Raw genomic sequence first — 14,560 nt, 5'->3', positions numbered from 1 at the left:
TCAACATTTGTCAAAACCTTTACAGACTTAAAGTGAACTTTTTTGGGCCACAATATTTTGCAATACCGCGAGTGGCCACTGGGACCAAAAATAGACCGTATATAAAGAAATCGTCCAAAAATAGACCGTATATATTAAAGACATCGAGGCTGAGCCTGTGCGCCCTTCACACCTTACTTGAAGACAAGATGGCTAACAGAGAAACCGGCGACCGTTTCAGAAGAAGGATATCAAATATTAGTGCCCAGATGAACGCAAGTTTTAATAATTTGCTGGAGGACAGTTCTCCACCGGACGATGGAGGAGTTTTGGAGAGGTGAGATCCAATGTCAGATAAATAATTACATGTAATGTTTGTAATGTTAAATACTTATTGCTAGGTGGTTATGTTTTGTTCTTATTATAGGCCTACTAATCTTTGCAAATGATAAATGTGGTGCTAGTTGCGATACTATCATTAACGTTACTTGATTTGAGGCATAACTACATAACATGTTTTTTTAATCCCCTGAAAATTATAACTTTTCTTCCTGCACCGCAATGGGCTAACTTAACATAAAACGGGCACCTGGCTAGCATAACCTGCCACGTGCTGGCTATGCTAACGTAAACTGACTGAAAGTTAGCTAACATTATGGTCAAGTCTAACGTTTTATAACGTTATAACTAGGGTCTTTAAAAATTAAAAAAATTAATCTAATTAATTAGAGGCTTTGTAATTAATTAATCGAAATTAATCGCATTTTAATCGGTCGGGCTAACGTCCACGCTAACTCCTATGTGTTTTGCGTTGAGGTGATATTTGAGGCTCGATGTGCTGCGGTGATACGCAAATTCCTTGTTGCATAGCTTGCACACAACCATGCTCTTGTCGACGCTTCCATCCTTTCGTTTTTTAAAACAAAATTTCCCATCCACGGGGCCAAGCAAAGCGGTCTCGTCAGCTTCTTCGTTCATGTTCACTGTGGTTTGTTGTTGTCGGAAGTCAAGAACGCTAGTTGGTGCTCCAGTATAATCGGTCCGTCGAAACTCATTCATTGAAAAACGTTCCGCGGTGCAAAAATAAGTGTGGTTAACATTATGTTATTTATTTTTTGCGTAATTAATTAACGCGTTAAAGCCCCGTAATTAATCTTAATTAACGCGTTAAAGTCCCGGCCCTAATACAAACATAACGTTATCATCAGTGCACTGACTGTAAATGCAAACGTCAGCTCCTAAGTTGTAACCTGTTAACTGTAATGTTATCGTTAACAAGCTAACAAACACTTTTAAACACATATTTCTTCTACAATGTGTTAACATTCTCTAAATATACAGTAGTCACATTATAGTCAAAAACTCACAAACCAGACAATAAGGAGGAAAAGGAATAAGGAAAAGTCTCTGAACAGTCATCAAAGTGCAGTGTTGCAGTCTACCTGTGGGTCTTTCAAACAGTGCATTTGTTGATGAGACCATGATGTAGACTTGTGCTAGTTGTTTAACTTTTTAAATGTCTAACTTCGAAATGCCTCTATTAGAGTACAGTAGCACGATACTGTACTTGTACTAATGCGTCCTGACAGTGATTAAGACCTATCTAACACCATAATAAACAGGCTTTATTAGTTTAACTGACTATTATATACATTATTATTGACATAGTCCTTATATACATAGAAAAGGAAAATTCCATTTATTCAGATACAGGAAGCCCAAACGGTGGAGTTGGCCCGGGAGGCCATAATGGAGGCAGCGGACCAACTGGCCATGCTAGGCTCAATCAGATATATAAGGACACTGGAGGAGAGGGATTCACTGGTGTTGTCAGCCGCCAAGTTTTACTTGGAGAACAGACTCCGTGATCCCCTTGAGCAGTAAGTATAATGATTTCCAAAGTTATCTCTTAAGTTAGTTCTTTAATGTTACTACAGGAAATATTTGCAGAAAAAAACATTTACATAATATTTTTACTGATACTGCCTGTTTGAAGTACATCCTGACTGAAGCCTGAAAAAAGCAGAGGTTTAATTACACTTTAGAATATAGTTTATTGACATAAAATAAAAAAACATACCTACAATAGTAAGCACAATGTTTTGTTAACATTACACATTTACACTTTGAGATGCCCCACTACTCAACAGAGTAGTACTTCACTCTACTGGCAAAATAAAATTAAAACTAGCACTCTTTTCATTGTACACTGTCATCTTACAATTACAAATACTGTACGTCTTCCTTTTTTGTGAGAACTGAGTAGTCAATTTTGGATAAATTTCTTTTAATTTTGTAAATAACCTTAAATTACTTATGAGAGTAAAATTAAATGTAAATAAATGTAAATACTAGTGTCTGAGACTGAGAACCCAACAGATAAGATTTGTGTAAAACAGGTGAAATAATTACACAGGCGGCATTTGCTTCCTTTTAGTGCACCTACTAACCACTTGTTTATAAACTAGTAACCATAGTAACAACTCATAACACAACAAAACCCTATCAACAAGTACTCAACTGGAAACACAAAGTTCTTGCCAGTTATTTACTTATTCACTGTCTAATTTTTACCTTAATATAAATACATGTTTTCTAATTAATTAACCTTAATACATAACACTTAATCTAATTTTAACTTTGCAACCACACCCACATTATCTTTTCTCACAAATTAAAAAAATAAACATGATAAACTCTAATAGAAAAGTCACCTGTTACCAAAATAATTTTTATAACTGTTTACATACACAGCTCTACTGCATTATAAAGAAGTGGTAAACTTTACTTTTCCACTCTTAAATATGTATCTGCCCCCCTCTCAGGCCTCACTCAAATCAATCAATGTATTATTTAACTGCAAAACTGTGTGTGAAAGTACACATCAGCACAGCATGGTTTTAATTAGCACGGCCAAAAATGAAAATGGAAAAAATACACAGTCATCAAATCTGCCTTGTTTGTTTGTCATTACCAAAATTGAGGTGTCAATCATATAGCATTGTCAATTTTACTCCGGACTAAGTGGTGAACACCCCCAGTCGGACCAATGCTTCATACCCACACAGTGTTGAGGTGTAACAATTTCAAAATGACTGATCTTTCCCAATTCTTTTTTTAAAAAGTGCAATTTTATTTGCCATTTCTGGAAAATTTAAATGACAAACGACTGTATGTTGTCCTTGGTGGTAAAGCTTTTTGTCTTTTTATACTTTCCTTTTTGTTTCTGGATTTTCAGAGGGGCCGCACCTGGTAACCCTAGAAACAGTTTTGATTTTTGGGTCGGGTGCCTCTGCCATCCCACGCCTAGGATTCCCTGTGAGCCCTAGGATAAACTTTATCCACACTCCAGGGAGGATTTATCCTGAGGCCAACACCTGTGGCATTGAACTTAGGCTGCCTGTCCACGCATCGTACAACAGCTTTGCCAAACACATGGAGGAGGGCATTCTTCAGTCTCCCACTTTCGGGGTTATGTAATTACCCCACATGATTCATTGCCATCATAACTCTATTAGAATACAAATTAATAAATTATTTAAATAACATTAATAATAATGCCTTAATATATTATTACCTTTAAATATAGCCTAATAATGTTGCTGCTGTTTTGATATATTGTAGTTCCTGATATTATTAAATTAACATTCAAATGTAACAATATATTTCTTATATATTTCTTATATTTCTAATATTGTTATAATTACTATTATTAATAAATGATGGCATGATGGCATGATGATGATGGCATATGCACCTTGTGTTTAGATCTTATCTATTTACAATCATTTAGTTATTTGACTGTTTTTAGTTCCTGTTTATAAATATTTTAACTTTTAATATAGCACTGTATAATATAGCATTGTATAGCATATATTAACATCACCTGTTCCAGTTTGTGTTTATTAATGTATGTTACATATATATACTGTATATATTATAACATCACCTGTTCCAGTTCCTGTTTATTAATGTATTATATATATACTGTATATATCATCCCATGTTCCAGTTTTTGTTTATTAATGTATTTTACATACATATATACTGTATATATATTATAACATCACATGTTCCAGTTCTTGTTTATTATGTATTTTTCAATGTTTATTTTTGAATAAATAATTAGATGTTTTGACTTAATTTTTTATTTCAATTTTTTTTTGTATCTACTTAGGAAATAGAATTCCTGAAAAAAAATACTATACATTAACTCGGAATTAAGTTGTGTGTTATTGAGTCAATTTACACATTTATTGAACGTAATGGTTTATAAACACACACCGGTACAGTAGGGGGGGCATGTACCTTAAACCTTGGTTTTTAGTCTGCTAATAAAAACAAAGAAGAAAACGATTTTTGACTTTACCGAAACTGAACTCCTAAACCAAAAACTAAGGAGTAGAGGCGTTTTGACTTGCTCTAGTGTGGTTTTTGTGTTCAAAATATGTATATTACCATCAAAGTGTTTCTGCATACAGACTGCAAAGTGAAGTGTTCTAAATAATATTTAGCCCTGGCTAAATTTTATTTAGATATTTATTGAAATTATTTAAATGCAATATAAATATGGTGAAGAAAATATAAGTTGATGCCATTATGTTAAAATGGTTAACATGAATAAAATGTAAGAGTTATATTTACAGTTTTTAAAAGATCAAAGTCTGAAGGCATACAAATGACTGTAGTCTGAGTAAAGTGTACATGATTCAGCACCATAGACTTAAAAGTTCAGCAAGTGTAAGCAGTCACACAGCTTAACGTGATAGCAGCCATATTATAATATGTCAATCATCGTCTTTCTTTACTTTGGTTGGAGGGTCAAGATCTATCAGCCAATGTAATTACAATCTCATGTAGAGGGGTGGGGCTTAGTTGTAACACGCAGTCAGATACAGTCAGAAGCGAAGCATCTTTGTGAGAATCAATAGGTTGTAGAAAGTTTTCCATTACTGAGGCAGACGATCACTGTTGCTGTGTTTTGGAATATTGTAATCTACAAGAGGTAAATTCACATGTGTGTGTGTGTGTGTGTGTCATTCTATATGCTGTAATTAAGTGTTGTAGTATGAAATCATCTAGCTATTGTGTTACTAACTGTGAATAGCCGTTAGCATTACAACAATTGCCATTAGCATTGCTTTCGTAGCCTACTGTTAGCTTTACGTTGGAAAATATTGTTTGAGACAAGCTAGCCGTAAAATAGTGGATGGACCTGCTTGCTCAGTTAATTTATTTGATTCAGGAGACGGACATTTGTGACTGTAAAAGAGAGGATCGGGGAAGCTCCTTTGGACCACACAGAGAGCGGTTTTCCATCCTGCTGGTGAGATCTAGACTGTTGCTGCTGTTTCTGTTCCGGTGATCTTCCTGCTGTGGTTTCTACGGTGATCTGCCTGCTGCCATTGCCAAGTTCGCCTTTTTTCATATATCCCCTTGACCATCACCAGGATTCGTGAGTACTGAGTATATTGCACGTGCATTTTATTTTTTTGGTTGTCTAAACAAGTGAAACGGCCGTCACAGTTTTATGCCTCCTCGCTCCCAAGCTTGTACTCACGCCTGCGACAGGGTTTTTTTTGTTTGTATTTTGATTGCTGAGTATGAATGTGTGAGTGTGGGCCCACAGATAATTACTGAGGTTTACATGTCAAAAGGTTTTATGCATTTATTTTATTGAAACTTAAGCAGAGGTAACAATTTATATTACTCTTAAAGCTATATTGAGGCAACATATTATTTTGGGTGTCTTAAAAAAAGAGGGAGTTATTTATACTGGCCTCACTTGTGTTTATGTTTCTAATACACCATAGATGTGTTTATTATTTTTGTACTTTAACTAAATAAATTCCCATATCTGGGTTTATAGTATTTAAAGTATAATTTTTGGGTCTTAGATTTTGTACATGAGGTTTCGTTCGGAGTTACAATTTAAAAGAGTAATCAAGGTTAACACAAAACTTACCTATTTCACATTGGAGGCACCGGCAGTTTTTTTTTATAATATTGAGAAACATAGATTGCTAACAAGCATTAGTTAGTACCGGTAATAGTACCGTTAAAGACAAAAAAAAAAACCCAGGCGCCTTCCCATAGTACTACTACTCTAGAAACTATATAGCTACATGGGACAGGTGTTACAGATATAATACATGTCATGTGTCCCTATTTGACTGGTGGGTCCACCATGCATAAACTCACCCTGTTACTGCACTAGTAACCTGTGGACAGCCAGGGGCAACTAGCAGCTGGTAAGTAACAGAGAGTAGAGTCCATCACTCAGACAGTGACACATTTAGGTTGTTATGACTGGCATATATGATTTTAAATTAAACATAAACTAAAACTGACTAAAACCAAGTGCTGACTTGGTTTCAATAGTTTTAGTGTGTTGAAATATATACTGGGTGAACAGTGAAGCTACTGTAGCCCCTTTTTTCAAGGAGTCTTACCAATTTTAGGACAATCCTAAATATACAGCAAATGCAGCCAGGGACTTTTTTTTTTGAATGACCCTGCAGTGGGATGTTGTTAACTTGCATTGTCATGAGCAGGTGTGTCGAAAATGAGATTCAAAACAAAAGTCCAGTTTGCAGTTGTGGTCTGGCATACAATCACCAGGGGAGAGATAAGTGCCCTCTGCATAAAACACCAAATGACACCAAATAGTATATTGTATATATTAGGGCTGCACAATTAATCTAATTGCGATGTCACTCTGTGCAGTTACATAAATGCAAAAACAAATGTGTGAAGAAAAAGGTGTGCTTGACACTCTAGTCTTTGTGTGCACTGCAGTCTCCACGTTGGGTTGTAACACGAGTAGCAAATGCGCTACCAGCTGTTTACACAAATCAGCAGTAAAAGAAAATCAAAGAATGAAAACTTCCAGCCGAGTATTGTTTGAATTATGAAAGATATAATGGAAAGTTGCTCGCACAGCGCCAAATGTTAGACAGTGTATCGACTGCACTGCAGTGACAGAATCAAACACACAGATAATTTTTCTTCATGTATGCTCATTTATCTTTGTTTCAAAATCAGCCAGTCACAGGTACTCTGGGGCACAGGGATCTGTCCTCCACCATATACTCCATACAGAAACTTACAAGAGAACAGGGATTTCTCTATTTTCTAAGTTTGAGTGGATGGAATGACAGATATCTTGTGTTGCTTGTACGGAAGTGAAGTTTGAATGTCTGTCACTTCCACTAATGTCATCTTCTCTCTCTGTACCCTAGTGACTCCCCTCATCCGCCCCATCTACAACTTCCTGTAAGGGAGATCACATTCTCCGAAACAGTGCTGATCCAGTTCCACTTTTCCCGAGGAGGCTGCGGTGTCATCCATTGTTTTGAAAGGTGTCACTTGACTGTCAACTCTCCATCGCAGCCCTGCATGGCAGTCAAGAAAAGAACCTCCTGAACCATTCCTGCTTAACTCACCTCCACTGGACCTCGCACGTTTTTCCATCTCAACATCAAACATATTGAACGATACTCTAAAATGTATATATAAATCGCCCAGCCCTACGTCTGCCCAAACTTACTTTTCCTGACACATTTAACATTTAACTTGTACATAATTCATCCTCATACACTGGAGTATGTCATGAGTACAGATGCCCATCAATACACTGTTGCAGGATAGGTGAATGACACCAAGATATGGCAGTTGAAGAAAAACAAATGTACAGTATGTGATAACAGGACATGCAAGTCATCAATTATCAACAGTGTTATTTTGGTGGTGGTTAAGTCTAGATTGATCATACTAGTAACGTTAACTAGCAAGTTGTTCGTTAAGGGCTAACGGCTGGCTAACATTACGGACAAAACCGATTTGTTCCACGTATTCTCTTGTGTGTATCACGTATCCATCTCCTCTAGCTGTTGTGGTTGATATGCCGTAGGTCCTCTAGCTTTGACCACACACAAAAATGGTGACAGCAAAGCACTGTGATGTCATGTGGTCCTTATAAATATATACCAGAAACTATGCACAAAGGACTACTTGCACCCTAGTGCTGCTGAATTTTTGATGTTATTTAATAAATCTCATTTTTTTTATATCTGTCATGCTTTTGTGTTTGTCAGTAAAATTTCCAGCTTGACATTTTTAGTAATGCATGGAATAAAAATAAATTAAAATGCTTATAATGATTTATTATTACAACTTAATGTCCAATTGAGTCAAGATCATAAACCATAGTATTTGAATGTGTTGAGGGATCTGACACCTACTGTTCCTGTGTCAAGGTAAGTCTCCTGAAAGGTCAAATGAAGTATGAGACACGTATGTTTAATTTAGTTGCTTTATATAGAGCGCTGGTGGTTGTTGTTTGCACAAAGATATGAAAGCAGAGGAAAGAATTAATATATCTAGTCACCTTTGGGTCAACTGCGCTTACTGGAATTAAAATAAATGGTGATAGTAACCTATGCTGCCATTATAATTTTAATTTAGTTTTTATTGAGATATAACTAATTCTTATTTAACTGACTGTATACAAGACAGCTGTGACTGTCTTAAATTGCACCAAAGTAGCATTTTTTTGTAGTAAATAAATAAACTTATTTAGGTTTGATTGTTGCATGCACTTTACAGAAACTATTAATCCTTTTTGTCAAGAAGATTTTCAGAGTTGTCAGATTTTCTGGTAAGCTACCCTTTGGTTCCTAGTAGTTGAATTAAGAGTACAGTATTTTTGAAAATCTGCTAACTCTTCATGTTAACCCCTCTCTTGGTCTTGTAGTAATAGACCTGTATTTGCAGCAATTAAATATCACCATATCTGAAACCCTTTTAACAATAGACCCAGATAAAATGTACAATAAAAGGCAGATGTAATGCCATTAGGTTCTTAGTGTGACAGTGTTTAGTAAGTTTTTAGTGTGACAGCGCTTATTAAATTTAAGCAGGTAATAATAAAAATAGCGCCTCACCACTTTTTATTACATTTTTGGGAGGATGATTTGGATTGATTCATTATATAAAGTATGACCACCCAGTGCCTACTGATGTCTGGCAATACAAAACGAACATACTACAAAGTTGTGCATTTTCTTTGGGCTACTCAAACAAGCTGCAAAAGAGATCTATGCTTGATTAGTGTGGCCTGACCTCCTTCTTTACTGATTGGGTGATAAGAGTTCAAATCTATTGGCTGTGAAAACCACAGGGCAGAGTTGATTATCAAAACGCCACCAGGTGTCTAATAAGCATCTGGTGGCGTTTATTAAACGCCTGGTGACGTCACACGCGTGGTGGCGTTTATTAAACGCCAGGTGGCGTTTATTAGATGTGTAGTGGCGTTTAATAAACGCCAGATGGCGCCAAAAACGGCGTTCAAAACGCCGTGCGAACTGTGGCGAAATGTGACCCTTTTGGCGTTCCACAGCAGGTTGCCTTGGCGGAGCGGACGCCATGTTGACTGCCGAGTGAATACTGTGGCGCTACATTCAAATTCGTATGTGGAAGTAGGAGAAGTCAATGTTCCTGCTGAACTGCACAATCTGGCACAGTTTATTGCTCTTATGGTGTAAATGGTACCATGTGTTGTCCAAAACAGTTTTTTAAATGGAACTTTATCACTGGCATCAGTTTGTTTAGCAAATATCACATGTATATAGTGGATATAAAGCATTCAGTCATAGTTCTCGCAGTAACACCATTTCCTGAAGGCAACATAACTGAGGAGAGTCTTCTGCCTTCTTTGTTAGGCTGTCACTCATAATTCCATGCCCCTCTGAGTTGAAGCCACGCCCCCTACGCAAAATCGGGGCCAAAAATCTGAAACTGAAAAAAACTGACCTGAAAGTTAAAAACAGATCTGAAACTGAAAAAAACTGATCTGAAACTGAAAAACTGTTCTGAAACTGAAAACAAAAGATTTGAAGCCGTAAAAAAAAAAAAAGCTTTGAATCTGAAAACCTGAAATGTGGAACTGAAAACAAATATAAAAGTGAAAAATGAAAATTAATAATTTATTCAAAATAATTCCAGAATTTAATAAAAATTTTATTTAAACTGAAAGAAAAATTGGTACACTTATTTTTTGTTTGAATACATGGTTTTATTTTTCAAGTTTTAGACCAAAACTTAAATTTTCAATTTCAAGCTTTAGTTTTTCAACTATATATATATTTTTAAAATGAACAAAACATTTGGCCCTGATTTAGCTCCATACACATCACAATACATGAGACAAATACATGAAACTGTATTTTATTATTATTAATATCTTCATTGTTTACATCCTCAAATACAACGTTAGACAAAAACATCAATATTACGAATATTATTTTTTATCTTCGTCTCCGCCGAGCGGACCACGTCACTTCCGGAGTTTTCCGCGGATTTTTTAAAACGTTATCCATCCATCCATCCATCTTCGTCCGCTTATCCGATATCGGGTCGCGGGGGTAGCAGCTCCAGCAGGGGACCCCAAACTTCCCTTTCCCGAGCCACATTAACCAGCTCCGACTGGGGGATCCCGAGGCGTTCCCATGCCAGGTTGGAGATATAATCCCTCCACCTAGTCCTGGGTCTTCCCCGAGGCCTCCTCCCAGCTGGACGTGCCTGGAACACCTCCCTAGGGAGGCGCCCAGGGGGCATCCTTACCAGATGCCCGAATCACCTCAACTGGCTCCTTTCGACGCAAAGGAGCAGCGGCTCTATTCCAAGCTCCTCACGGATGACTGAGCTTCTCACCCTATCTCTAAGGGAGATGCCAGCCACCCTCCTGAGGAAACCCATTTCGGCCGCTTGTACCCTGGATCTTGTTCTTTCGGTCATGACCCAGCCTTCATGACCATAGGTGAGGGTAGGAACGAAAACTGACCGGTAGATTGAGAGCTTTGCCTTCTGGCTCAGCTCTCTTTTCGTCACAACGGTGCGATAAATTGAATGTAATACCGTACCCGCTGCACCGATTCTCCGACCAATCTCCCGCTCCATTGTCCCCTCACTCACGAACAAGACCCCAAGGTACTTGAACTCCTTCACTTGGGGTAAGGACTCATTCCCTACCTGGAGAAGGCACTCCATCGGTTTCCTGCTGAGAACCATGGCCTCCGATTTAGAGGTGCTGATCCTCATCCCAGCCACTTCACACTCGGCTGCGAACCGATCCAGTGAGTGCTGAAGGTCACAGGCCGATGATGCCATCAGGACCACATCATCCGCAAAAAGCAGCGATGAGATCCCAAACTGCAACCCCTCTCCACCCCGACTACGCCTCGATATCCTGTCCATAAATACTACAAACAGGATTGGTGACAAAGCGCAGCCGGGGCGGAGGCCAACCCTCACCTGAAACGAGTCCGAGTTACTGCCGAGAACCCGGACACAGCTCTCGCTTTGGTCGTACAGAGATTGGATGGCCCTGAGAAGGGACCCCCTCACCCCATACTCCCGCAGCACCTCCCACAGTATCTCCCGGGGGACCCGATCATACGCCTTCTCCAGATTCACAAAGCACATGTAGACCGGTTGGGCATACTCCCAGGCTCCCTCCAGGATCCTTGCGAGAGTAAAGATCTGGTCCGTTGTTCCACGACCAGGACAGAATCCGCATTGTTCCTCTTCAACCTGAGGTTCGACTATCGACCGAACCCTCCTTTCCAGCACCTTTGAGTAGACTTTACCGGGGAGGCTGAGAAGTGTGATACCCCTGTAATTGGCACACACCCTCTGGTCCCCCTTTTTGAAAAGGGGAACCACCACCCCGGTCTGCCACTCCTTAGGCACCGTCCCCGACTTCCACGCAATGTTGAAGAGGCGTGTCAACCAAGACAACCCCTCCACACCCAGAGCTTTAAGCATTTCTGGACGGATCTCATCAATCCCTGGGGCTTTGCCACTGTGGAGTTGTTTAACTACCTCAGCAACCTCCACCAGGGAAATTGACGACAAATTGACGACAATCCCCCATCATCCTCCAGCTCTGCCTCTACCATAGTATTAGTCGGATTTAGGAGTTCCTCAAAGTGCTCCTTCTACCGCCCTATTACCTCCTCAATTGAGGTCAACAGCGTCCCATCCTTACTGTACACAGCTTGGATGGTTCCCCGCTTCCCCCTCCTGAGGTGGCGAACGGTTTTCCAGAAGCACCTTGGTGCCGACCGAAAGTCCTTCTCCATGTCTTCTCCGAACTCCTCCCACACCCGCTGCTTTGCCTCTTTCACAGCAGAGGCTGCAGCCCTTCGGGCCCTTCAGTACCTTGCAACTGCCTCCGGAGTCCTCTGGGATAACATATCCCGGAAAGACTCCTTCTTCAGTCGGACGGCTTCCCTGACCACCGGTGTCCACCACGGTGTTCGTGGGTTACCGCCCCTTGAGGCACCTAAGACCCTAAGACCACAGCTCCCCGCTGCAGCTTCAGCAATGGAAACTTTGAACATTGTCCACTCGGGTTCAATGCCCCCAGCCTCCACAGGGATGCACGAAAAGCTCCGCCGGAGGTGTGAATTGAAAGTCTGTCGGACAGGGGCCTCCTCCAGACGTTCCCAATTTACCCGCACTACCCGTTTGGGCTTACCAGGTCTGTCCAGAGTCTTCCCCCACCCTCTGACCCAACTCACCACCAGATGGTGATCAGTTGACAGCTCTGCCCCTCTCTTCAGCAGAACTATGGAGTCCCCCACTGGAGCCCCATACAGGACTCCATTCAAGGTCTCCAAGAAGGCCGAATACTCCGAGCTCTTGTTTGGTGCATACGCACAAACAACAGTCAGAGTTTTCCCCCCCACAACCCGCAGGCGTAGGGAGGCGACCCTCTCGTCCACCGGGGTAAACTCCAACGTAGCGGCACTCAGCCGGGGGCTTGTGAGTATCCCCACACCCGCCCGGCGCCTCACACCCTGGGCAACTCCGGAGAAGAAAAGAGTCCAACCCCTATCCAGGAGTATGGTTCCAGAACCGAGACTGTGCGTAGAGGTAAGCCCCACCAGATCCAACTGGTAGCGCTCCACCTCCCGCACAAGTTCCGGCTCCTTCCCCCACAGAGAGGTGACGTTCCACGTCCCCAGAGCCAGCATCTGCTGCCCGGGTCTGGTCCGTCGAGGCCCCTGACCTTCACTGCCACCCATGTGGCAGCGCACCCGACCCCAGCGGTTCCTCCCACAGGTGGTGGGCCCATGGGTTGGAGAGAGAGGTGCCACGTAGCTTTTTCGGGCTGTGCCCGGCCGGGCTCCATGGCAAACCCGGCCACCAGGCGCTTGCTGACGGGCCCTGCATCTGGGCCCTGCATCTGGGCCCTCCATCTGGGCCCTCCATCTGGGCCTGGCTCCAGACGGGGGCCCCGGGCTTCCTCCGGGCAGGGTCACTCCATCTCTACCTCGTTTTTTCATAGGGTTTTTTATTGTTATTACAGTGCATAACTTACTGGAACAAAGCTGAGCAACGTGTTGTTGCTGGTGACTAAACCACTGACTGTATATATGTACATTGAAGCGATACTGTTGTTAAAGTGCCCATATTATGAAAAAATCACTTTTTCTGGGATTTGGGGTGTTATGTTGTGTCTCTGGTGCTTCCACACACATACAAATTTTGAAAAAAATCCACCCATGCTGTTTAGAGTGAGATACAGTTTCTGAATGTGTCCTGCCTTCAGTCTCTGGGTGAGCTGTTCAAAATCGGCACGGCTTGTGACGTCACAAGCCGAAACGAGCAGGCTAACCGCAACCATTAGCTCGTAGCGTTAGCATGCTAACGCTATGGCTAACGCTAGCATGCTAACGCTAGCATGCTAACGCTAGCATGCTACCTCGTTCTCAATAGCAAAGCACTGCTACAACACACACAAATTCACCATAATCTACAAAAGAACTACTTACATGTGCGCCCTCATTTAGAAGTCTCCCAGCTAATCCTGCCTTGTAACTGACCAAAGTTGTAGAAACAGCCTTTCTTTTACTGTCTATGGAGCTAGCTAGCTGACATGATCTACATCTGAGCTACTGGGCATGTGCAGTGCAATCAAAGATAGTACAGAAGAAGAAGAAGAAAAGAGGTCTCACTCTGTAGCTAAAACAGAGACCAGGTGAAAAGAGGATCTGCAGCAGTGAGAGAGAGCGGTGCAGTACAACACAAATATGGTGTTTTTTGAAAATTAAACCATGTAAACCTATTCTGGTACAACCTTAAAATACAATTATGAACCTGAAAATGAGCATAATATGGCTGCTTTAAAGACCCGCTGATCGCTGCCCGATTCTGTGAATGAATGCCCGCATTGCATTGTGGGATACCGGCTTTGAATGTGTGTCAGTAGCTCGGATCATATCGTAATGATCTGTATTACAGCATACTGTAATATTTCACCGGTAATAAGACCAAAATAATATTATTAAAATAAAGAAATGCATACTATGATAACATCTAAATAAATGTTGATAGATGTGGCATTATAGTTAAAATATAAATAAACAAAGAAGCAATCCAGCTTCCCTGGCCGAAATAGACCGAAATAATAACATTAAAAGAAATATAAATAAACCATGATAAGATCTGGTGAATAAATGTTGATTAAAACAGAGGTTATTGGGATTAAAATACCAATAATAGCAAAGCTATA

General features: G+C 40.6%; 1 long non-coding RNA gene across 1 annotated transcript; it reads left to right on the top strand.

The window, feature by feature from the left end:
- The first annotated feature begins 4,890 nt into the window (after nucleotides 1-4,890).
- On the top strand, nucleotides 4,891-8,057 carry LOC116057103. The gene is made up of 3 exons (XR_004106726.1): nucleotides 4,891-4,984; nucleotides 5,225-5,434; nucleotides 7,221-8,057. It is a non-coding gene; the product is annotated as an uncharacterized LOC116057103 (long non-coding RNA).
- The last annotated feature ends 6,503 nt before the right edge of the window (nucleotides 8,058-14,560 follow it).

This window comes from Sander lucioperca, chromosome 9, assembly GCF_008315115.2.
Source record: "Sander lucioperca isolate FBNREF2018 chromosome 9, SLUC_FBN_1.2, whole genome shotgun sequence".
In the NCBI taxonomy this organism is placed as follows: domain Eukaryota; kingdom Metazoa; phylum Chordata; class Actinopteri; order Perciformes; family Percidae; genus Sander; species Sander lucioperca.
Note: the sequence above shows the minus strand (reverse complement) of the source record. Positions and strands in the feature narration are given on the sequence as shown.